Raw genomic sequence first — 27,444 nt, forward strand, 5'->3', positions numbered from 1 at the left:
ATAGAAAAACTAGTAAGAGAAGGAAAGTTAGATCGGTTTTTGGCCAATCGGGATGACGAGCCAAGAAAAAGAAGAAGGGATGAGGATGTTGGACGAACTGAACGATCACCTCGCACACCGGAAAGACACGTTCACGTAATACATGGCGGATTTACCGGAGGAGGAATCTCCAAATCATCCCGAAAGCGACACCTCAAAGAAGTATACCACGTCGAAGGAAAAACGGAAGCCCCAAACATCCCAGTAATCACGTTTACCAAGGAAGACGCATCCGGAATCATCTCGGGACACGACGACCCCATGGTCATTACAATCATACTGGCAAACGCCAACCTTCACCGTACATTAATTGACCAGGGAAGCTCTGTCGACATCTTATTCAAAACTGCCTTCGACAAACTCGGTCTAGAAGAAAAAGAGCTAAGAGCATACCCGAACAGCCTGTTCGGACTAGGAGATGCCCCAGTACAACCACTGGGATACGTATCGCTACATACAACCTTCGGAAAGGGGAACCAATCCAGAACACTCAAGATAGACTACATCGTGGTCGACGTAAGCTCAGCCTACAATGCCTTAATAGGTTGGACAATGTTAAATCAACTAGGCGCAATAGTTTCAACCCCACATCTATGTATGAAATTCCCAACTGCGGAAGGGATAGCTACGATAAAGGCAGATCAAAAGATGGCACGTCGCTGTTATAACAAAAGCCTAAACCTTCGAGGTGAAGGAGGAGAGTTCCACACAATCGAGCTCGGTGGAGTTCAGAGGCGAGAAGAATTCTGACCACAACCCGAAGGAGAGTAGAAAGAATCCAGATCGGAGACACCTCGGATAAAATAACTAATATTGGCACGATCCTGAAAGGAGACACAAAGGAATCACTAATACGGTTCCTACGAGATAATGTTGATCTCTTCGCATGGAAAGCTGCCGACATGCCAGGTATTGATCCCGAACTAATGAGCCACAAATTGGCAGTCTATCCGGGATCCCGGCCGGTACAACAAAGACGAAGAAAACTTGGACCAAAACGAGCCCAAGCTGTAGAAGAACAAGTACAAGCGCTACTTGAGGCCGGGTTCATAAGGGAAGTCAAATATCCACTATGGCTAGCAAACGTCGTCTTGGTGAAAAAGTCAAATGGGAAGTGGCGAATATGCACCGACTACACCGACCTCAACAAAGCCTGCCCACAAGACCCCTACCCACTCCCAAGCATCGATGCTCTAGTGGACGCTTCATCAGGATATAAGTATCTCTCATTCATGGACGCATATTCAGGGTACAACCAAATCCCCATGTATCCACCAGATCAAGAAAAAACCTCGTTCCTAACACCGAAAGCAAACTACTGTTACATCGTGATGCCTTTTGGTCTCAAGAACGCAGGAGCTACTTATCAAAGGCTAATGAATAAAGTTTTCTCAGATCACATCAGAAAAATCATGGAAGTTTATGTAGACGATATGTTGATAAAGACGCAAAGCGAAGATACATTGTTATCCGACCTGACTCAAGTGTTTTAGACTATCAGGAAACACAACATGCGGCTCAATCCCGCAAAATGCACCTTCGCAGTAGAAGCCGGCAAATTCTTGGGCTTCATGCTCACACAAAGGGGGATTGAAGCAAATCCAGACAAGTGTCGAGCCATACTCAACATGAAGAGCCCAACCTGTATCAAAGAAGTACAACAACTCAACGGGAGGTTGGCCGCTCTATCCCAATTCTTAGCAGGAGCTGCGATAAGATCTCTTCCCTTCTATGCTACTTTAAGAAAGGGAAAACAGTTCGAATGGACGACAGAATGTGAGCAAGCCTTCCTAGACTTCAAGAAGTTCTTAGGACGGCCACCTATCCTATCTCGGCCACGAGAAGGAGAACCGCTCATATTATATCTCGCAGTAGGGAGCCGGGCAATAGCCTCAGCACTAGTCAGAGAAGACGAACATGGGCAAAAACCCGTCTATTTCATTAGCAAAGCACTACAGGGATCCGAGCTGAACTACCAGAAAATAGAAAAGTTTGCCTACGCTCTGATCCTCACATCCCGGCGACTTCGCCCATATTTCCAAGCGCATACCATTAAAGTTCGAACCAACCAACCCATAAAAGGGATATTGCAAAAAATAGATCTAGCAGGAAGAATCCTACAATGGGCAATCGAGTTGTCCGAATTCGACCTTCAATACGAGGCGCGTACAACAATCAAATCGCAACACCTGGCCGACTTCATCGCAGAATTTATAGACATCCCGGAAATCCCCATAGAATGGAACATATACATAGACGGATCCTCAAATAAAACAGGAAGCGGTGCGGGTGTAATAATTGAAAGCAACCAAGGAACTCAACTTGAGCTCTCCCTTAAATTTGGATTCCCGGCCTCAAACAACCAGGCAGAATACGAAGCACTATTAGCTGGTCTGAAGCTGGCTAGGGAGGTTGGAGCTCGGAAACTCGACATCTACAGTGACTCACAAGTCATCATCTCACAAATAACAGGAAGCTACCAAGCCAAAGATCCGACCATGAAAAAATATTTGGATAAAACCAAAGAACAGCTCGGACAACTCGGGGAATATAGGATCCACCACATACCTCGTGAACAAAATGCCCGAGCTGACGCCCTTTCAAAATTAGCCAGCACCAAACCAGGGGGCAACAACAGAAGCCTCATCCAGGAGGTACTACAGAACCCGTCAATAGCGGAAGAAGAAAGAATCCTAGCCATAATAGGTCGGGATCAAGGATGGATGACCCCCATAATAAACTACCTCAAAACAGAAGAACTCTCTACAGATGAAAAGGAGGTAAAGAGGCTGAAAAGGGAGGCACAGTACTACACTATCATAAACAACACACTGTACAAAAGAGGGATATCATCACCTTTACTAAAATGCGTACCAACTTCCAACACAAAGGAAGTCTTGGAGGAAGTACACAGCGGCATTTGTGGTAATCATCTCAGAGCGCAAGCTCTCACCAAAAAGATACTCCGGACGGGATTCTATTGGCCAACTCTACAAAAGGAGGCTACAGAATTTGTAAGGACATGTCCACCATGCCAGAAGCATGCCAACTTTCACATTGCCCCACCAGAAAAGCTCATCAGCGTGACCTCACCCTGGCCATTTGCGAAATGGGGACTCGACCTTCTCGGACCCTTCCCACAGGGATCGGGACAAGTAAAATTTCTCATAGTAGGAGTAGACTATTTCACAAAATGGATCGAGGCAGAACCCCTGGCCAACGCCACCGCTCAAAGAAGTCAAAAATTCCTATATAGAAACATTATTACGAGGTTTGGGGTACCATACTCCATCACCACGGACAACGGTACCCAATTTACAGAGGCAGGTTTCAGAAAATTGGTGGCCGACTTGAACATAAAACACCAGTTCACCTCCGTCGAACATCCCCAAGCCAATGGACAAGCCGAAGCGGCCAACAAAGTCATATTGGCCGGACTAAAGTGGAGGCTACAAGAAGCAAAAGGAGCTTGGGCCGAGGAACTCCCACAAGTCCTATGGGCGTATCGAACAACCCCCCATTCTACTACAAACGAAACACCATTCTGACTGGCATACAGAGTGGAGGCAATGATTCCAATAGAAATCAAAGAAGGATCTCCCCGAGTAGTCCACTACAATGAACGGGCAAACTTTCAACTTTAGAGAGAAGAGCTCGACTTGTTACTCGAAATCCAAGAAAGAGCTCGGATCAGGGAAGAAGCTCTAAAACGACGAATGGCTTCCAGATATAATCTAAAGGTAGTGCCGAGAAGCTTTGCAGAGAATGATCTCATCCTAATCAGAAATGACATTGGAACAGCTCGACCCGGAGAAGGAAAACTGGCAGCAAACTGGAAAGGACCCTACCGAGTCATTGAAGTACTGGGAAAGGGCTACTACAGACTGTCCGAGCTTGATGGACGAGAGCTTCATTGATCATGGCACGCCTGCAACCTAAGAAGGTACTACAGTTAGAAAAGGTAAAGGATCTCACTAAATGGATGCGCTCTTTTTCCTGAAAAGGTTTTTTAATGAGGCACCATGTAGAGACCTAGATCATACCCGACTTAAAGGGACAAGGAAAATCCCACATGTATATATTTGCATTTTTTCTTTGAATAAAGTTTACTTAGATATTCTACAAGATTCCAAGACGCATTAATCTGAAGTATTCATCGTCCGATTATAAAGCAACAGGTCGGCAGAAAGTGAAAAACAAATTCACTACGCGACCACGATAAAGACAATCGTCCGATAAAGGTGAAAACGCGATTCACCCAAAGGACGATCTAAAGATGCCAACCATTTTCTACAAATCGGCAAAGATGAACACAGAATAATGTAAGAAGTTATCGAAAGCAATCCAAAAAAAAGAACCTGACGAGGTCTTACGGATAGCTAATATAATAACTTAAAAGACTGGCCGACGTTCAGAAGTTGGACCAAGTCAACCCAAGTTATAAGTAAACCCTGGAAAGAGGTCTGGCCAACCCTATTAAAGAGGATTACTTTAACTTAGAAGGGCCTGACATAACAAAGTCAGTCCCAAACTAAAAAGTTATACAAGTAGTCCCTGAAAGAGATCTGACAAAGATCCAAGAAAGAGGACTACAAAAAATAACTTAAAGGAGACCGACATAACCAGGTCGGACTCCTATCACTAAAAAGTTATACAAGTAGTCCCTGAAAGAGATCTGACAAAGATCCAAGAAAGAGGACTACAAAAAATAACTTAAAGGAGACCGACATAACCAGGTCGGACTCCTATCACTAAAAAGTTATACAAGTAGTCCCTGAAAGAGATCTGACAAAGATCCAAGAAAGAGGACTACGAAAAATAACTTAAAGGAGACCGACATAACTAAGTCGGACTCCTATCACTAAAAAGTTATACAAGTAGTCCCTGAAAGAGATCTGACAAAGATCCAAGAAAGAGGACTACGAAAAATAACTTAAAGGAGACCGACATAACCAAATCGGACTCCTGCCACTAAAAAGTTATTAAAGTAATCCCTGGAAGAGACCTGACAAAGGTCCAAAAAAGAGGATTATAGAAATAACTTAAAAGGGGACCAGCGCAAAAGAACCACCAAGAAACAAGTTGGACCCATAAGTCACAAACCTCAAAAGATCCAAGCTACAAACAATAAAACAAAGCAATCCGAAGAGGCCGAGATACAAGATTTCAAACATCAGTAGAAAACTGAAAAAATACCAAGTCAAAAAACTACCTCTGTTACTCCACAAAAGTTATAAGGCCCGGAAGGCCACCAAAACCTACCGTGAAGGGAAAGCGAGCTACCTTTTGTTTTTCAAAATAAAAAGTTGCTAAACAAGCAACTAGGAAATGTCAATGAAAAGTTTTAAAAGCCCACAAGTCGGGCCAACTACACATCCAGAAAGAGATCAGCAAACATCAGGAGCCTTCTTGGCAGCGTCAGGACAAGGGGAAGGAGGACGAGCCTGAAGGGGCACGGCATCTACGGTTCCATCATCCCGATTCAGAATCTGGCAATCCAGATCAGATGTAACGGGAGGAACAGAGGAGATCGACACTTTATGAGAAGGCACTGGGGAAGGATCAGCCTCATCATCATCTTGGTCATCAGGGACAATCTTACCATCCCTCACGACATTGTCCAGGCTGATGAGAGTCAAGTCGGCATCAGGAGCAACAACCCGAAACTGCTCCATCAGGTTCTCGGAGGCAGCAGTTACGCTACCCACAAGGTGACCCTGAAGCTCACCATAATTAACCCGAGCAGTTTCCAAATCCTCCCGAAGATGCATCAATTTCCTATAAGCCGAGACATAACTATCCTTATGTTTCAATGCCATGTCCTCGGCCAGCTTCAAAGATGCAGCCAAGGCAATAGAACTGGCCTTCTCACCCTCCAACTCCTTCTCCACCTTTGCCAACTTCACCTCTAACTCCTCCTTCAGACCCTTGATCCGATCAAATTCCGATTTTGCCTCTTCCATGAAGGATTTTGTGGCATGAATCGGAATCCCCTGAACTGTCCGGAATATAGCCGCACCCATATGAGCCATCTTCACACTACTTTTGGTGATAAAATCCAAATGCTGAAGAAGAGAAACGTCGTCCATAGAAAGCCTACCATAGGGGGCAATTTGCTGGTCAACAAATTCGATAGTATCAAAATCTGGGGCATCCAGGTTGAACGGCTCGGATGTTTTTTGCTTCTTATTAGGAGGGGCACCAGGAGCTGCAGCAGAAGATTGTGGAGGATCGACCAGACGAACCCGAGGAATAGGAATTGCTTTTCTCGGCCCGGGAGAACTCGGAATAGGAGGTTTAACTGGAGCTTGGGAAGATTCCTCGCCGACTACTTTGGCCGAAATGTTTAAAGCAGCAGTTGCCTTCTTCGCCTTCTTGAAGGCCTTCATGGAGTCATTGTTCTTAGACATCTCTGCAAACACAAAAACAACCACGACAAAGAGTTACAAAAGAGGAACAAGAAAGGAAATAAATATAGAGGCAAGTCGGGCCAATAGACAAACAAAATACCCAAAACAGGCCGAACCAATGACGGATCGTTCAGAAATCTCTTCGTATCCAGATGGGGAGGCTTCCCCCACAAATCCTCAAGAACGACTACAAAAGCACGCTCGACATCATCAAGCATCTCCCAAGTATAGCGAGATACTCTTACATCCTTCTGCCACTCTAGAGGGAAAGAGGGCTCGTCATTTTCATCAAGAAAAAAGGGGCGGGCCCCCTCAACAGCTCGAACTTTAAAGAAATAATTCTTGAAGTCCTTAAAGGACTCGTCATACATCGCAAACACTTTATGGCCCTGGGCGGACCGGAAAGAAACCCAAGAAGCTTTCTTTTTTGAAGAGCCGCCAGGCTTGGCAGAAACAAACAAGTAAAGAAACAGAGTCTGGGAAGGTGTTACATCTAGTTCATGACAGAGAAGTTGAAAAATTTTAATAAAACCCCGGGAATTGGGGTGAAGCTGGGATGGAGCAATATTACACGACCACAACAGGTCGGTTTCAAAAGCAGTAAAAGGAAAAGTAACATTCAATTGGCTGAAAAAGTATTCATAGGCATAGAAGAAAGGACGCTCCCTCTCGATGGAAGTCAGAAAGCAAACCTCTCATCAGAATCAGGAGCAACAAGCTCGTAATCCCCCTCGCGAGCATTGTTCCCACAAATCCTATAACGCTTCCTCAGCTCTGTGCAAAATTTAGCATCTACAACGGAAACACACAACAAAACAAGGGAGTCCAGCCAATCGGACATCCCCTCGGAAACTCTGGAAGACATCTCTACAATGTTATTGCAAGAAGACACGAGGCCAACTAAATCCTACAAAGTAAGAAAAAAGATAGGGGTTACTATAAACATCTCGGATAAGGAGAAAACAACTCGGTCAAAATTTCTCAGACGATGAAACCACGAAAAGGAAAACCCCAAGACTCAAACCAAAGTCCTGGGGCATCCTTTGGAGGCAGCAATAAAGCAAGGTTTCCAGAAATACTCTACAGCTTACATCCTAGCATTTCTCAAAAAAGGAACTAAAACAACAAAGCACTTTTCATCAAAGAAAAACACAGCAACAAAGCATGGGATCGTTAAAGATGTAACCTTTTTTTCAAAAAGATCAGCAATCTCCAAAAAAGGTAAGAAACGGATGCAGATTTTCTAAACCAGTATCAAAAGCAACCAGAAAGCAACAGTAAATTCCAAGAAAAATCGCAAAGAAGAAAGCCAAGAAAAACACATTTACAGTGACGAACAAACACAAAGATCAAGGTTCAAGCTTTCAAACATGCAAAATCAGAAGCTTCACCAAAAAACTAAAGACGAAGCTACGAAAGAAGCAAGAAAGCTAGTACCAACCTGGAATGGGCAGCAAGCTTCAAAGAAACTAAAGATAGAAGACGAAATCTGGGAAAGCCTTCTCACAAAGAACGCGAACAAAGAGCGATGTCGAAGAGAGAAATGCGAAACTCCAGGCGAAAACAAGAAGCTCCGGAAATGCCAAAACGACGCCGTAAACACAGAAAAAGGAGAAGCGCAAAACAAAAAACAGAAGAGCGGAGAGAACGAAGAAAAGAAGTTATGAAAATGGTGAAAGGAGAGAAACCGTTTCTGGGCTTTTGAAATCGGAATAAAGAGCCAAAGGGAAACGGGGCAATTAATGCTAAAATTAAGGAAAGCATTAAACCCTCGCACGTTCCCAAAGCGCCGATATAAAAGTGCGCGCTTTTAGAGGAAACGTTCTACATTCAAAAGCCGATACAAAGGAATCGACAAAATGCTTGAGATCGGCTTCACCAAAGAAGGACCGAAGTCAAAGACTCGACCTCAAAAAAAAAAAAAAAGAAGACCGAGCTCAAGCAGGGGCACTGTTCATACCCTGGGTCGAAATGTCCGACCCGGGATGTTCTACAGACAAAGCGACCGACCTCTTCAGGTCAGGACAACCCGACCTCTTCTCAAAGAGTTCGGCCAAAGTCACAGGAAAGCCCAAACAAAGGGCCCAAATAGAGGAACACGTCCCAAATCCAAGGGCAGCCCAAAGGCCATAGGGATAAAGGCGGTTCCCTTAAAGATGACCTCACTTAAAGATAAAGATAAGATAAGATAACTAACTTATCTTATCCACAGGAGGCCACATCTCACCATTATAAATACACTGGAGCACCCAGGTATAACTCATACTCTGATTCTACTCAATACCTGCTTAATACCCTTGCTAACTTAAGCATCGGAGTCTCTTGCAGGTACCCCTCACCCTCCGGGGATGAAGGATCAGCACCGCCACCAAGTCCAACAAGTCGGACAAACCAACTCCGGCCGACACCCACCTGTCGGACACGTCGATTCCAACCAGCACAGACGATCTCATCCAAGATCGACCTACCATTTCAGGTAACCCTCGGAACAGTAGGGTGTTACATTATGGTATCAGAGCAGTTCGTTCCTGTAGAGCCTGAGGGATGGACTGACTATGCTTCTGTGCATTCTCTGTGTGTGTGTTATGTGCTATTAGTATATCTGCTTGATATAATTGGCATAAATGTTCATGAGCATGCATTTGGGACCTTGAAGTACTAGACTTCCGATATTGAGACTGATCAACTTAATATCGATTGTTTGGTGTGTATAGGAACCAGATGGCGCCTCGTGGACGCAATAGAGGCCGTGGTAGAGGTCGTACTAATGTTCGTGCACCGGAGAATAACCCTAATGACCCGGTGAACTTTATGACTGCGTTGGAGAACATGGCTACTGCTATGCAAGCCACTGCTGAGGCTCTTGGTCAACAGATGAACAACCATGGTAATGATGGAGGTGGAGTTCAGGGCTCGATGACACTGGCAAACTTTTTGAAGGTTAATCCACCTAAGTTGAAGGGGACTACTAGCCCGACTGAGGCTGATACATGGTTTCAGGCTATAGAGCGAGCACTGCAAGCACAAGTGATGCCTGAAGGACAGCTTGTCGAGTTTGCTACCTATATGCTCACCGGTGAAGCGTCACATTGGTGGCAAGGTATCTAACGTCTTCTGCAGCAGGGTGATGACTATATCACCTGGAATGTCTTCCGAGAGGAGTTCTATAAGAAGTACTTTCCGACTTCTGCTAGGATGGCCAAGGAGCTTGAATTGTTACAGCTGAAGCAGGGTACCATGTCCGTATCAGAGTATACTGACAAGTTTGAAGAGCTGTTCAGGTTCTCTCGTATGTGCCAAGGGACTCCGGTGGAATATGAAGAATGGAAGTGTGTTAAGTATGAAGGAGGACGCCGGAGCAATATTTTCAGTTCAGTGGGACCAATGGAGATTAGGACTTTTTCCGAGTTGGTAAACAAGTGTAAGGGTTGCTGAAGAGTGTGTGAAAAGGGCAACCGCTGAGAAAGGGAGTCACAAAGGATCGTTCCTACAGAACCGAGGGAAGAGCTTTGCACTTATAGGTCCGTCTTTCAAGAGGGAAAGCTCTTTCAGGAGGCCCAACAACAACAACTCCCAAGGAAAGAAGTTTGGGAAGCAGCCTCAGAATGATCAAGCTTGTACTAGATGTGAGAGTCACCATCCGGGAGCACCATGCAAGGCCGGATGGGGTTTGTGCTACAATTGTGGAAAGGCGGGGCATAAAGCCGTCAGTTGTCCGGAGAAGCAGAAACAAGGTGCTGGGAAGGCACAACAGACTGGTCGGGTGTTCACCACCTCAGCTATAGGTGCTGAGGGATCCGAGGCACTTATTCGAGGTAACTGTGAAATGGCTGGTCAAACTTTAAATGCTTTATTTGATTTGAGAGCATCGCATTCATTCATTGCATTTGAGAAAGCCCATGAGTTAGGATTGAAGATTGTAACCTTAGGTTATGACCTAAAAGTATATAATGCTACCCATGAAGCCATGATAACTAGGCTAGGATGCCCAAAAGTTTCCTTTAGATTCAAGCAGCGTGATTTTGCTGATACAAAGTTGTTGCACAAATTGGATAGAAATTTGCTACGAATTCAATTTTTTGTGGCAAAAATTGAATTGGACTTTTAAATTCTCGGATTTCTTAACTCTCATTTTCCACGAACAAGACTCACCATGGCTAAGTCGCGCGCGATGAATCAATTTGGCATGGTTCACTACAAGAAAAACGTTAAGTATCGTTTGATTTACCGCCGGAATAACAAAAATTATCCGCCAATAATTTTAGCACTCCATTATTTTCTTTCCCACCTAATTACTATTGGATATTACATTTGGTAAATCCGATGGTAAATTTAATTTTTATTTATGTTTTTTCTTTTTACACAATAGGTGGTTAAATTCTTTTAGTTATTTTTTATTTAAATTTTTTTCTTTTGCACAATTAGTAGTCAAATTCTAAATAACAGAAACTAAATATGGTAAATTAAATATCAAGTGTACAAAAAAATTAACAGTAAAAAAGTAGAATATACAATGAAACAGTCTATAACAAAAATTCTAATAACTAAAGATCCTGATAGTCGTCATTGTCATAATCTTCCTAGTCCTGCTAAGGTGGTGGATTATGCGATGATGTCAGTGCTCCTATAGCAGCGCCGCTACTGGTGTTGCCACTGGCCTGCATCTGATCTTGGTACACCGTCATCTGTTACTCCATCTGCTGAAGCCGCTCTAGCTCCCGTCTCCACTTTAGCTTGAGGGAATCTATGTTTGAGACGCGTGTGAGGATCTCCCGATACTTCTTCTTAGACTGCTACAATTGCTGAGCCTGCTAGTGAAGGCTCCGGGTGAGCTCCAACACCTGCTCCCTCAAATCGACGCCGTCTTTGGGATCGACGGACCGGTTGGTGGCAGAGGTGGATGTATGTCTTAGTGTGGAGGTGAAGAGGTTGTCAGTGAAGAACAATCTCAACCCACAGATTCAGTTCTTGTATAGCTCAGATGCGGTCTCGAATTAAACCATGTCAGGATCGACTTCAATTGCAGTGGAGTTGTTGTCATTGTCTCCAATTTGCTGAGATTGCTGGGTTGTGGTCGCCGCCACTCTCTGTGTATAGGACTTCTGTGTAGCACATGTTATGATTAGGACTACAATTAATTGAAAATTAAACTTTATACTCTATGATGTTTACTCACATAATGATCCGTATCTCGCTGATAAGCAAATCTCTTCTTGTTCTCCTTTAAGGTATGGGTATACTTGAAGGTCTCTGCAATCGTCTCATCATGACTCAATGACTTAGACTACATAGGTTGAAACAACATGTCAAATCAAGTTATAATGATATTATATTTCAAAAACAAAACGAAGTTAATAACAAATTGAAACAAATTACATACTAGCTTGGCCTTTGTCATCATAAAAGTCACTGACCCACTAGTATACTTCGACGACCTGGCCGATACTCTGTTAGCTCTATTCGTGAGACGACGACACTTGAACCTCTCATCAGTCTCTTAATGGACATACAATGCCTTCTTAAGGTCTGGACGGAGCCAAATAGGGGTGGTCACGCCGCTCACGTACGTCCTCCATCATCTGCTATAGTCGCCTAGCCATCCGATGGTCGAAGATCTTCCTGATCATGACATCGTGTGTCTTGTCACATATAAATATTTTCTGCACAAAGAATATTTAGCACTAGTTAATCAAAATTAAATACATAATTAAATAAAATAGACGATATAAACTAAGTAAGATTTGGAATGTAGAGTTTTTACTACCCACTTCTAGAACATCACTGGTGGTCGTACATCAGCTTGATGACATTAGTACACTCCTATGTACACGCATTGTTATTTGACGCAAACCTATCAATGGAAAACTTAAGATTAGTAGTTTACTAAAAAATTATTTGAAGTAATCTATAAACTTTAATTATATTTAGATTTTTTAGAAATTTTAGCAGAATTTCATCTATAAATAGAATGCACCACAAACTCTATCCGTCAATAATAAACCCTAAACAATTCACAAACAAACAAACATGAAATTATATGACTTAAGCAGCAATATCCATCAACAATTAGGTAGTATGCATATAAAATGAAATATCTTAACTTAAATCCACTAACCTAAATCTAACTTATCTTAACAACATAAATCCACTAAAACTAAAAAATTGAGTGTAACTAAATTAAACTGACTAACTAAAATAGTATGACATAAAATAGTACTCACACTGTCAAACCATCAGGCCAAAGAGTCATCCGTATGGTAGGAGCTAGTGCAGGGTCATCTAGTTGGGATTCGTGAAAAGATTCCGGCACCATGGTGTCTATCGCTAGTGGCGTCATTCTCATCGAAACAGTGGGATGTTGAGCAGACAGAGGTGGTGGAGGAGTCTACTCTAATGAAGCAGCCGAACAACTTCCTGGTTGCGAAGGTGCGTAGCAGAAGGAGCCACATAGTTGGAGTTAGTGACCATGATGAATGGCTGATCCTGTGCACCCATTACCTGTGATGTTTTAGGGATAGGCAAAGTAGAGGACGATGACCGAGAAGTCCCAGGGGTACTAGTAGACACCCTCCCTCTACCACAACCACGAGGTCGATTCGTGACACCTCTGCCTATCATCATGTCTGCAAAGAGCATACGAATTGAATTCAAATTAAAACTTTTTGAAACATAATTCTTTACTTAGAATTAATCAAATTAAAATTTTATAAAATCTTATAAAATTCAAATTTGCAACAAAATATTGAGAGATGAGAGGGTTAGAGAGAGTGATGAGAGAGAGAGAGAGATGATTCGAAATGAGCGAGAATGGGCTTGGTGGTTCGAATTTAAAAAGACATTACCGTCGAATTTATCGGCATAAAAATCTATTGGTAAAGCCTCACAGTGCTCTAAAATGCAATGTTTTAGTAATTTAGGGTACCGTCGAATTTATCCGCCTGTAAATCCGATGGTAATGCTCGTGCCAATTACTTTTTTCTCTCCAAATATTACCGACAAATTTACTGTTGGATGTTATAATCCGATGGTAAGTTTTTTACCTGACAAATTTATGTCCAAATCCACCAGTAAACCCAACGCTAATGTCCGATGATAAATTTGATGGTAAATCCGTCGGTACTCGTCATTTTTCTTGTAGTGGTTCCCATCATTTTTCCTAATTTTTATTCAAATATTTCCTTTCTAATTTGGTAAATTTTTTGTTTAAATATTTTTCCTAATTTGTTTAGTGCAGTAGAAAATTACAAGGCCAGAGAGTTAGGAGAATTCTTTTTCAAGTAAAACCTAATTGCTCTTTTTTTTGTTATCATCTTTCAATTCTTGTGATTATTAATTTTGTTTATATTTTACAACTACAATTTCTTCTTGAATTTTACTTTATTTTTTTCTTATATTTTTTCATCTTTTTTTATTTTTGTTCTTGAGTTATATAGAATAGATTTTGCCTTCATTTGTTATTGTTAGGTTGTTGAGTGTTAGCTCCTATTAGTGGAAATGTTGTTGGAAAGAGCCATATTATTCCTTGCTTAATTGTTGAATTTTTTTTTGTTGTGTTCTTGCTGCGTGTGATTGAGGTCTTATTGTGTTATGGTATATCTCACTCCCTTTTCAGTTATGGTGACTCTTTGTAACCATCAAATATAATTTTAATAGATCCTTCGAATGATTGTTGCACTTCTTGCATTTGTATAAATTGAAAAATATCTATATATTGCTACACTAAATTTTCCTAAGTTCAGACTCATTATGTGTATATATCTATTACTTAAAAGTGTGATGTCAACTCAATTTGTTGCAGTTTGAGTTGTTAGAGGATGCAAAGTCACGCATAAAAAAAGTTTCTATTCTAAATAATTTTTGTCAAAAGATAAGTGTAAGATGAGTCATAATTCATTCAATTCATGGGTGAATTTGTCAGTGGTATTCATAACTTATACTAAATTTTTATTTTTAATCTTTCAACACTTCTAACACCATGAAGCTTTTGAAAAATCGTTCTTGTTTTGTAAGATTAGTCATGAATCATACCAATTATAATGAATAATAGAATATTCCTTCATTAACTTTAATTTCTCTTCATACGTTTTATATCACATAATGTTTACTCACATGATGATCCGCAAACTGCTGATAAGCAAATCTCTCCTTGTTCTCTTTCAAGGTGTGAGTATACTTAAAGATTTCGCTATTATCGCATCACGATCCAACAACTTAAACTACACATGTTGAAAGAATATGTTAAATCAAGTAATACTGACATTATATGTCAAAGACAAAAGATCGAACAAATTCATGTTACATACCAGCTTGATCTTTGTCTTCATAAAAGTCGCTAACCCGCCGGTATACTTTGACGACCTAGTTAATTCCCTGTTATTTTTTTTGTGAGATGGTGATGCTTGAACCACTTATCAGCTCCAATAGACGTACAATGTCTTCTTAATGCCTAGGCGGAGCCAAATAGTGAGGTGGTCGCGCTTCTCACGTATGTCCTGCATCATCTACTGAAGCTGCCTAAGAAATAAAAAAAATCATCAAATTTTCACATAGGAAACAGTTGCAAGCATTAATTGAACAATCACGCATTCAAGAAAACATCAATTTCTAGCCGTTCTAGTGTGTAATCCCTTATTACTCCACAATTTTGCAGCAAATAAGGGTTTTGAGAAGGTACCACTAAGCAACCTTCTCCCACTTTCGTCCTAAAACTCTATCCTAAGAAAATTATGTCTGGCGTAAAACGTAAATAATTCATTATATTTAGAGATAGAAAACTAACCTGAAATATGACTGTACAAACTACGAAACAAGCAAACTCTAACTAATCTCAAAAAACATAACATCTTTCTAATAAAAAGATAACTTATTAAACTCACAAGGTAAAACTAATTTAAAAATAAATTTGGGAGGAATAAGTAAAACTCAACATTGCAGTTAATTAAAATTTAATTCTAATTTCACCAAATTAATAGTAGACATACCAGAAATAGACGATATAAATTTAATGTAAATTGAAAGAAATTCATTCTCTAAAGTCAAATAAAATCTTCTTACAGATCAAGCACTCTTAATTTCACCCTACCTAACTTAACCTAACATTATTTAAGTTCTAATTACAATAAGTAAATATAACAAACTCTAATCACACACTTCATTAAAAAATTTTAATCAATAATTTAATAAAACACCTAACAAAATCCTAAACAAAAAATATGAAAAAATACAAAAAATATAAGAAAATTACCTCTGATGGTGGCTGTAGGATGGTTGAAGCGTGATGGTAACAAGTAATAGCAGTGATGACGACAAAGTGATGACCTACGATAGCAACGAACACCTACAACGATGACAGTGACGATAGTTCCAATAGTAGTGACGACGACATGCAGCGGTGGTAGCTCCAGGTGGTGGCGACGATGGCAGCTTCAATGGAACAACGACAAATAGATGTGTAAGAGGGAGACGAGAGAGAGAGGGAGTATTTCTAGAAGTGTGGGGGAAGGATTTCGCATTTGAATTTTATCCTAAATTCATCGTCGAATTTACTGACGGAAAAATTTGACGAAAAGGTGTTTGTCGTTGCCTAAACGCCATATTTCGCTAAACCTTGTTACCATCAAAATTTGTTGACAAAAAATCTGACGCTAAATTTACCACTAATAAAATTAATTTTTGTGCCTCTATTTATATCGGATTTAGTTACAAAATTTTAAATCCGACGGTAACTTATTCGAGAAACGAATTTTCACTCGTAGCTGTTGAAAAATTTACCGATAATGTCCGTTACTAAATTTAATGGTATTCAATATTTTTCTTATAGTGTTAGATTAAAATCACAGCAAAAAATACCCAACAAACTAATAGATCTACATAATTTTTTTAACAAGTCTAAAGTAAATCTATGTCCTCTAGATAAAGGTTCTTGTATTTGACTCCAACTTAGGGCCCAGTTGGAGGTCCAAACCTTTTACAAGTTTATGATGATGATGATGATGATCAGAACCAACAATAGAGAAATTGAATATACGATAATTTTCTTGTTGATCATGAGAATTAGGAACATACCATTTTAAAAACATTAACAAGACCATCATCTTCATCATCATCTTGATCATTATTATTAAAACTAAGTTGAGTTTCAGAATTATTATTATTATTATTATTATTATTATTACTATTAAAGGAAGAAGGATTATAGAACCAATTATCAATATTGTAATCTGCTTCCTATAAAAGGTAGTGGTTGATGGTGGTAGCATTTGTTTCTTGAGGTTGTAACTTCTTTTTTGTTCTCTCTTTCTTGTGTGCATTTTGGTGTCTCCCTAATACTGCTTGTGAGTTTGTGAATTCCTTATAACAATATTGGCACTCTAATATATTTTATTACTATTATTCTTATCATGATCTCCCTCTAAGAATAATGTTGAGCTTTTTTCAATCGATGTTGATGAAACTGAATTTAAAGAATTCACACTACATTAAACTATCTCTTCTTCAAAATTCTAAGATCTAAAAACAATAAAATTACTGTAATTATGCTAATAATTATTTATCCAATATTTTGAATCTTTGCCAACTTAGTGATATATTCATGTAATTCAAGCAAATATTTTCTTCATCATCAATATTTGCTTAATTATATTTTTTAATCATAATGAATTTCTTATTATTTAGGTGATACAAGATGACAATTTTATCTCAGCATGATGATACATCATTACCTCAAGTCCTACAATATTGTAGTAAACCCTCTACGAAAGAAAGAGACTTTTCTGTATGTTGTGGAAGCATCAAATTCAATTCGTTAAGGAGATGGCTTCTACTTTTCTATTCTACTCGTTGCAACATATACTCAATGTTGCTTCCGATATTCGGTATAATAAGGTTAATGTCCATTTCCAGCTGATAGTGCTCAATGCTCATACAAATATATCTAATAAAGCACCCTTCTCTCATACATCCTACAATAGTGCTTCATCAACTATTATGGAAACTAGTCTAAAGGTTTGTTATGTTTTTGTACTTTGCTATTTGATTTAATATAAAGTAACCATTTAGTAGTTAGCTAGAGTATGATTCGTTTAATACTTGTAGAAAATATATGCACTGTGCTTGCAATATCTGAAAAGGTTTGGTTTTTCATATTTTACAGAAGCTTTTGATTGAGATACTGATATTATACTAATAGATCTGAAGGTAATTTTTGAAAAGAATTTGTTTGCTAAACACTATATAAAATATCGTAAATTGAATCCGAATTATTACACTTTTTTTAGTATTTTTCAATCTATATTGTCTGGGATTAATATATATTATATAGTCCTTATTCATTAATGTCATTTGTGAAACATGAAATCAGATGCTCTAAGATGAGACTTTGCACGTATATGTGCTTGGATGATATGTGGTTGTGTCGTTTACTGTTTTGAATTATTTTTTTTTCAGATTGAATTATTTTTTCTTGAATTTCACCTGACATGTGTTTTTTTTCTTAGGATGGACTAAAATCAACCGTCTTGAAGCCCATAATTTTTTTGGTGAGATGTTCTTATTGGGCTGAATACAAAAAAGGTCACTAAGATTGATGAAACCAACTACTGCGTGCATGGATTCCTTGATGGCCTACGTCAACCACTAATTAACTTTTGGGCCTTATTCTACCAAATTATGGATCCTATGACTTCCATCACAAATCAGTAAACATGTATTAGGACTAAAATTTTGTGAGTATTAGTAATTTCGTTAACCAAAAGTAAATGGATATAGACTGGTGCACGAAATTGTGATCATCAATGGCGCCATCAACATGGTACGCACAATTGTAATCTCAACTCTTTATCACAACTTTGCACAACTAACCAGCAAGCGTACTGGGTCGTCCAAGTAATAAACCTTACGCGAGTAAGGATCGATCCCATAGAGATTGTTGGTATGAAGCAAGCTATGGTCATCTTGTAAATCTTAGTCAGGCAAACTCAAATGGTTATGGATGATGTATGAATAAAACATAAAGATAAAGATAGAGATACTTGTGTAATTCATTGGTGAGAACTTCAGATAAGCGAATGGGCAGTTTTGAGATACTTGTAAATCTTTAACGCCGGGCAGTTTTGAGCTGATTTGGAACGCCGGTTTGGGCCATCAAATCTCGGGCAAAGTATGGACTATTATATATTGCTGGAAAGCCCAGGATGTTTTCTTTCCAACGCCGTTGAGAGCGCGCCAATTGGGCTTCTATAGCTCCAGAAAATCCACTTCGAGTGCAGGAAGGTCAGAATCCAACAGCATCTGCAGTCCTTTTTAGTCTCTGAATCAGATTTTCGCTCAAGTCCCTCAATTTCAGCCAGAAAATACCTGAAATCACAGAAAAACACACAAACTCATAGTAAAGTCTAGAAAAGTGAATTTTAACTAAAAACTAATAAAAGTATACTAAAAACTAACTAAAACATACTAAAAACATACTAAAAATAATGCCAAAAAGCGTATAAATTATCCGCTCATCACAACACCAAACTTAAATTGTTGTTTGTCCTCACGCAACTGAAAATCAAATAAGATAAAAAGAAGAGAATATGCAATGAATTCCAAAAACATCTATGAAGATCAGTATTAATTAGATGAGCGGGACTTTTAGCTTTTTGCCTCTGAACAGTTTTGGCATCTCACTCTTTCCTTTGAAATTCAGAATGATTGGCTTCTTTAGGAACTCAGAATCCAGATAGTGTCATTGATTCTCCTAGTTAAGTATGATGATTCTTGAACACAGCTACTTATTGAGTCTTGGCCGTGGCCCAAAGCACTCTGTCTTCCAGTATTACCACCGGATACATACATGCCACAGACACATAATTGGGTGAACCTTTTCAGATTGTGACTCAGCTTTGCTAGAGTCCCCAATTAGAGGTGTCTAGGGTTCTTAAGCACACTCTTTTTGCCTTGGATCACAACTTTATTTCATCCTTTTTCTCTCTTTATTTCTTTCTTTCTTTTTTTGTTTTTTTTTGTATTCACTGCTTTTTCTTGCTTCAAGAATCATTTTTATGATTTTTCAGATCCTCAGTAACATTTCTCCTTTTTCGTCATTCTTTCAAGAGCCAACATTCATGAACCACAAATTCAAAAGACATATGCACTGTTTAAGCATACATTCAGAAAACAAAAGTATTGCCACCACATCAAAATAATTAATCTATTATAAAATTTAAAATTCATGTAATTCTTCTCTTTTTCAATTAAGAACATTTTTCATTCAAGAAAGGTGATGGATTCATAGGACATTCATAACTTTAAGGCATAGACACTAAGACACTAATGATCATGAGACACAAACATAGGTAAACATAAGCATAATTTTCGAAAAAAAATAAAGAACAAGGAGATTAAAGAACGGGTCCACCTTAGTGATGGCGGCTTGTTCTTCCTCTTGAAGATCTTATGGAATGCTTGAGCTCTTCAATGTCTCTTCCTTGTCTTTGTTGCTCCTCTCTCATGATTCTTTGATCTTCTCTAATTTCATGGAGGAGGATGGAGTGTTCTTGCTGCTCCACCCTTAGTTGTCCCATGTTGGAACTCAATTCTCCTAGGGAGGTGTTCAGTTGCTCCCAATAGTTTTGTGGAGGAAAGTGCATCCCTTGAGGCATCTCAGGGATTTGATGATGAGATGGGTCTTTTGTTTGCTCCATCCTCTTCTTAGTAATAGGCTTGTCCTCATCAATGGGGATGTCTCCCTCTATGTCAACTCCAACTGAATAACAGAGGTGACAAATGAGATGAGGAAAGGCTAACCTTGCCAAGGTAGAGGACTTGTCCACCACCTTATAGAGTTCTTGGGATATAACCTCATGAACTTCTATTTCTTCTCCAATCATGATGTTATGAATCATGATAGCCCGGTCTACAGTAACTTCGGACCGGTTGCTAGTGGGAATGATTGAGCGTTGGATAAACTCCAACCATCCCCTAGCCACAGGCTTGAGGTCATGCCTTCTCAATTGAACCAGCTTTCCTCTTGAATCTCTCTTCCATTGGCCGCCCTCTTCACAAATGACTGTGAGGACTTGGTCCAACCTTTGATCAAAGTTGACCCTTCTAGTGTAAGGGTGTTCATCTCCTTGCATCATGGGCAAGTTGAATGCCAACCTTACATTTTCCGGACTAAAATCCAAGTATTTCCCCCGAACCATAGTAAGCCAATTCTTTGGGTCCGGGTTCACACTTTGATCATGGTTCTTGGTGATCCATGCATTGGCATAGAACTCTTGAACCATTAAGATTCCTACTTGTTGAATGGGGTTGGTAAGAACTTCCCAACCTCTTCTTCGGATCTCATGTCGGATCTCCGGATATTCACTCTTTTTGAGTTTGAAAGGGACCTCGGGGATCACCTTCTTCAAGGCCACAACTTCATAGAAGTGGTCTTGATGCACCCTTAAGATGAATCTTTCCATCTCCCATGACTCGGAGGTGGAAGCTTTTGCCTTCCCTTTCCTCTTTCTAAAGGTTTCTCCGGCCTTGGATGCCATAAATGGTTATGGAAAAACAAAAAGCAATGCTTTTACCACACCAAACTTAAAAGGTTTGCTCGTCCTCGAGCAAAAGAAGAAAGAAGAGAGTAGAAGAAGAAGAAATGAAGGAGATGGAAATGGCTTTGTGGTTCGGCCAAAGGGGGAGAAAGAGTGTTTAGGTTGTGTGAAAATGAAGGAGTGAAGAGAAGTTTATATAGGGGTGAAGAGAGGGGTAGGGTTCGGCTATGGGAGGGTGGGTTTGGGCGGGAAAGTGGTTTGAATTTTGAATAGTGAGGTAGGTGGGGTTTTATAAAGGATGGATGTGAGTGGTGAAGAGAAAGATGGGATTTGATAGGTGAAGGGTTTTTGGGGAAGAGGTGTTGAGGTGATTGGTGAATGGGTGAAGAAGAGAGAGAGTGGTGGGGTAGGTGGGAATCCTGTGGGGTCCACAGATCCTGAGGTGTCAAGGAAAAGTCATCTCTGCACCAAGTGGCGAGCAAAATTGCTCTCTGTGCCAATTCTGGCGTTAAACGCCGGGCTGGTGCCCATTTCTAGCGTTTAACGCCAACTTTTTGCCCTTTCCTGGCGTTTAACGCCAGTCTGGTGCCCCTTTCTGGCGTTAAACGCCCAGAATGGTGCCAGACTGGGCGTTTAACGCCCATCTGCTAGCCTTATTGGCGTTTAAACGCCAGCAAGTTCTTCTCCAGGATGTGCTATTTTTCTTTCTGTTTTTGCTTTTTCAATTGATTTTGTGACTTCTCATGATCATCAACCTACAGAAAACATAAAATAACAAAAGAGGATAGATAAATATAATAAGATTGGGTTGCCTCCCAACAAGCGCTTCTTTAATGTCATTAGCTTGACAGTGGGCTCTCATGGAGCCTCACAGATACTCAGAGCAATGTTGGAACCTCCCAACACCAAACTTAGAGTTTGAATGTGGGGGTTCAACACCAAACTTAGAAGTTGGTTGTGGCCTCCCAACACCAAACTTAGAGTTTGACTGTGGGGGCTCTGTTTGACTCTATTTTGAGAGAAGCTCATCATGCTTCCTCTCCATGGTTACAGAGGGATATCCTTGAGCCTTAAACACAAGGAATTCTTCATTCACTTCAATGATCAATTCTCCTCTGTCCACATCAATTACAGCCTTTGCTGTGGCTAGGAAGGGTCTGCCAAGGATGATGGATTCATCCATGCACTTCCCAGTCTCTAGGACTATGAAATCAGCAGGGATGTAATGGTCTTCAACTTTTACCAGAACATCCTCTACAAGTCCATAAGCTTGTTTTCTTGAATTGTCTGCCATCTCTAGTGAGATTTTTGCAGCTTGCACCTCAAAGATCCCTAGCTTCTCCATTACAGAGAGAGGCATGGGGTTTATGCTTGACCCTAGGTCACATAAGGCCTTCTTGAAGGTCATGGTGCCTATGGCACAAGGTATTGAGAACTTCCCAGGATCTTGTCTCTTTTGAGGTAGTTTCTGCCTAGACAAGTCATCCAATTCTTTGGTGAGCAAAGGGGGTTCATCCTCCCAAGTCTCATTACCAAATAACTTGTCATTTAGCTTCATGATTGCTCCAAGGTATTTAGCAACTTGCTCTTCAGTGACATACTCATCCTCTTCAGAGGAAGAATACTCATCAGAGCTCATGAATGGCAGAAGTAAATTCAGTAGAATCTCTATGGTCTTAGTGGTAGCCTCAGATTCCCATGGTTCCTCATTAGGGAACTCATTGGAGGCCAGTGGACGTCCATCGAGGTCTTCCTCAGTGGCGTTCACTGCCTCTCCCTCCTCTCCAAATTCGGCCATGTTGATGGCCTTGCACTCTCCTTTTGGATTTTCTTCTGTATTGCTTGGAAGAGTACTAGGAGGGAGTTCAGTAATTTTCTTGCTCAGCTGACCCACTTGTGCCTCCAAATTTCTAATGGAAGATCTTGTTTCAGTCATGAAACTTTGAGTGGTTTTGATTAGATCAGAGACCATGGTTGCTAAGTCAGAGTGGTTCTGCTTAGAATTCTCTGTCTGTTGCTGAGAAGATGATGGAAAAGGCTTGCCATTGCTAAACCTGTTTCTTCCACCATTATTGTTGTTGAAACCTTGTTGAGGTCTCTGTTGATCCTTCCATAAAAGATTTGGATGATTTCTCCATGAAGGATTATAGGTGTTTCCATAGGGTTCTCCCATGTAATTCACCTCTTCCATTGAAGGGTTCTCAGGATCATAAGCTTCTTCTTCAGATGAAGCGTCCTTAGTACTGCCCTGTGCATTTTGCATTCCAGACAGACTTTGAGAAATCATATTGACTTGCTGAGTCAATATTTTGTTTTGAGCCAATATGGCATTTAGAGTATCAATCTCAAGAACTCCTTTCTTCTGATTAGCCCCATTGTTCACAGGATTTCTTTCAGAAGTGTACATGAATTGGTTATTTGCAACCATTTCAATTAGTTCTTGAGCTTCTGTAGGCATCTTCTTCAGATGAAGAGATCCTCCAGTAGAGCTATTCAAAGACATCTTGGACAGTTCAGACAGACCATCATAGAAAATACCTATGATGCTCCATTCAGAAAGCATGTCAGAGGGACACTTTCTGATTAATTGTTTGTATCTTTCCCAAGCTTCATAGAGGGATTCTCCTTCCTTCTGTCTGAAGGTTTGGACTTCCACTCTAAGCTTACTCAATTTTTGAGGTGGAAAGAACTTTGCCAAGAAGGCATTGACTAGCTTTTCCCAAGAGTTCAGGCTTTCTTTAGGTTGTGAGTCCAACCATATTCTAGCTCTGTCTCTTATAGCAAAAGGGAATAGCATAAGTCTGTAGACCTCAGGGTCAACCCCATTAGTCTTGACAGTGTCACAGATTTGCAAGAATTCAGCTAAAAACTGATGAGGATCTTCCAATGGAAGTCCATGGAACTTGCAATTCTGTTGCATTAGAGAAACTAATTGAGATGCTTCTCCCATAGAAGTCGGGAGTAGGTGCAGTAAAGTCACCCAGCACCTTCATTGCATTGTTGGCATTGTTGTTGTTTTCGGCTGCCATGGGTCCTTCTTCTTTGAAGATTTCTGTTAGGTCCTCTACAGAGAGTTGTGCCTTAGCTTCTCTTAGCTTTCGCTTTAAGGTCCTTTCAGGTTCAGGGTCAGCCTCAACAAGAATGCTTTTGTCTTTGCTCCTGCTCATATGAAAGAGAAGAGAACAAGAAAATATGGAATCCTCTACGTCACAGTATAGAGATTCCTTGAGGTGTCAGAGGAAAAGAAAAATAGAAGGAAGAAGTAGAGAATTCGAACTTATCAAGAAAGATGGAGTTCGAATTGTGCATTAAGGAATAGTGTTAGTCCATAAATAGAAGGATGTGAGAAGAGGGGAAGTAATTTTCGAAAATTAAGTAAAAGATTTTGAAAACATTTTGAAAAACACTAATTGATTTTCGCAAACCAAGAGTGGAAAAGAAATCAAGTGATTTTTGAAAAAAAATTTTGAAATTAGAAATCAAAAAGATTTGATTGAAAACTATTTTGAAAAAGATGTGATTTAAGAAGATATGATTTGAAGAAGATATAGTTTTAAAAAAAGACATTATTGAGAAGATATGATTTGAAAAACAATTTAAAAAGATTTTATTTTGAAAAATTTTGAAAACTTGAAAAAATTTGAATTGAAAACAGAATCTTCCCTCTTGTGCCATCCTGGCGTTAAACGCCCAGAATGGTGCACATTCTGGCGTTTAACGCCCAAAGCACTACCCTTTTGGGCGTTAAACGCCCAGCCAGGCACCCTGGCTGGCGTTTAAATGCCAGTTTGCCTTCCTCACTGGGCATTTTGAACGCCCAGCTTTTTCTGTATAATTCCTCTGCTGTATGTTCTGAATCTTCAATTCTCTGTATTATTGACTTGAAAATACACAAATTAAAAATATTTTTGGATTTTTAATAATGAGGAATAATCAAAATGCAACTAAAATCAAATAACAATGCATGCAAGACACCAAACTTAGCAGTTTGTATACTACTGACACTAACAAAATGAGAATGCACATAACAAAACACTCAAGTCAAGAGAATTCAAAGATCAGAGCAATGAAATCATCAAGAACATCTTGAAGATCACTTAAGACACATGGATGAATGCAAGAAGAACAGAAGCATGCAATTGACACCAAACTTAACATGAGACTAGTGTCTCAATAAGAAACATAAAATATTTTTGGTTTTTATGATTTTGTAAATTTTTTTGGATTTTTCGAAAATTAAGTGAAGAGGAAAAATAAAGATATCAAAATTCTTAATGAGAATTCTAGGAATCATGCAATGTTAGTCTAAAGCTTCAGTCTAAAGGAATTAGACATGGCTAGCCAAGCTTCAGCAGGACATTACATTCAAGAGGTAAATTGATGAAGATCAATCAGCTTTGGTGATGATAAGAACATCACCTTGAAACACTAGAATTCATTCTTAAGAACTCTGAAAAAAAATACCTAATCTAAGCAACAAGATGAACCGTCAGTTGTCCAAACTCAAACAATCCCCGGCAACGGCGCCAAAAACTTGGTGCACGAAATTGTGATCATCAATGGCACCATCAACATGGTACGCACAATTGTAATCTCAACTCTTTATCACAACTTCGCACAACTAACCAGCAAGTGTACTGGGTCGTCCAAGTAATAAACCTTACGCGAGTAAGGGTCGATCCCACAGAGATTGTTGGTATGAAGCAAGCTATGGTCATCTTGTAAATCTTAGTCAGGCAAACTCAAATGGTTATGGATGATGTATGAATAAAACATAAAGATAAAGATAGAGATACTTGTGTAATTCATTGGTGAGAACTTCAGATAAGCGAATGGAGGTGCTTTGTCCCTTCCGTCTCTCTGCTTTCCTACTGTCTTCATCCAATCCTTCTTACTCCTTTCCATGGCAAGCTGTATGTTGGGCATCACCGTTGTCAGTGGCTACAGTCCCGTCCTCTCAGTGAAAATGTTCAACGCACCCTGTCACGGCACGGCTATTCATCTGTCGGTTCTCAATCAGGTTGGAATAGAATCCATTGATTCTTTTGCGTCTGTCACTAACGCCCAGCCTTCAGGAGTTTGAAGCTCGTCACAGTCATTCAATCATTGAATCCTACTCAGAATACCACAGACAAGGTTTAGACCTTCCGGATTCTCTTGAATGCCGCCATCAATTCTAGCTTATACCACGAAGATTCCGATTAAGGGATCCCAGAGATATGCACTCAATCTAAGGTAGAACGGAGGTGGTTGTCAGGCACACGTTCATAGGTGAGAATGATGATGAGTATCACGGATCATCACATTCATCAAGTTGAAGAACAAGTGATATCTTAGAACAAGAACAAGTTGAATTGAATAGAAGAACAATAGTAATTGCATTAATACTCGAGGTACAACAGAGCTCCACACCTTAATCTATGGTGTGTAGAAACTCCACCGTCGAAAATACATAAGAACAAGGAAGGTCTAGGCATGGCCAAATGGCCAACCTCCCAAAGAGGGTTCAATCATAAAAACATGATCAAAAGATGAAAATACAATAGTAAAAGGTCCTACTTATAGAGAACTAGTAGCCTAGGGTTTACAGAGATGAGTAAATGACATAAAAATCCACTTCCGGGCCCACTTGGTGTGTGCTTGGGCTGAGCATTGAAGCATTTTCGTGTAGAGACTCTTCTTGGAGTTAAACGCCAGCTTTTGTGCCAGTTTGGGCGTTTAACTCCCATTCTTGTGCCAGTTCCGGCGTTTAACGCCGGGCAGTTTTGAGCTGATTTGGAACGCCGGTTTGGGCCATCAAATATCGAGAAAAGTATGGACTATTATATATTGCTGGAAAGCCCAGGATGTCTACTTTCCAACGCCGTTAAGAGCGCGCCAATTGGGCTTCTGTAGCTCCAGAAAATCTACTTCGAGTGCAGGGAGGTCAGAATCCAACAGCATCTGCAGTCCTTTTTAGTCTCTGAATTAGATTTTTGCTCAAGTCCCTCAATTTCAGCCAGAAAATACCTGAAATCACAGAAAAACACACAAAATCATAGTAAAGTCCAGAAAATTGAATTTTAACTAAAAACTAATAAAAATATACTAAAAACTAACTAAAACATACTAAAAACATACTAAAAATAATGCCAAAAAGCGTATAAATTATCCGCTCATCATAGACTAAGGGTCCGTTTGAAAAGTTTTAAAAGTATTTTTTTTTGAGCTTTTGACTTATGAAAAAGTAATAGTATTAATGTCTGGTATAATTTTCAAAACCAAATTGCAACTTTCTAAGAAGTTATTTAGGAGCTTATAGAGAAGTTAAAAAAAATGACTTCTCTTATAATACTACTACTTTTTATCATATTTCTTTTAAAATAATAACTTTTAGAAGTAAAAACTCAAATATAAAATAACTTATTTATAAGCTACTTTTAATATAGTCATTTATTGTTTAAACTATTTTTTCAAAAGAAACTTAATTA

The sequence above is a fragment of the Arachis hypogaea genome, chromosome 10 (genome assembly GCF_003086295.3).
Source record: "Arachis hypogaea cultivar Tifrunner chromosome 10, arahy.Tifrunner.gnm2.J5K5, whole genome shotgun sequence".
In the NCBI taxonomy this organism is placed as follows: domain Eukaryota; kingdom Viridiplantae; phylum Streptophyta; class Magnoliopsida; order Fabales; family Fabaceae; genus Arachis; species Arachis hypogaea.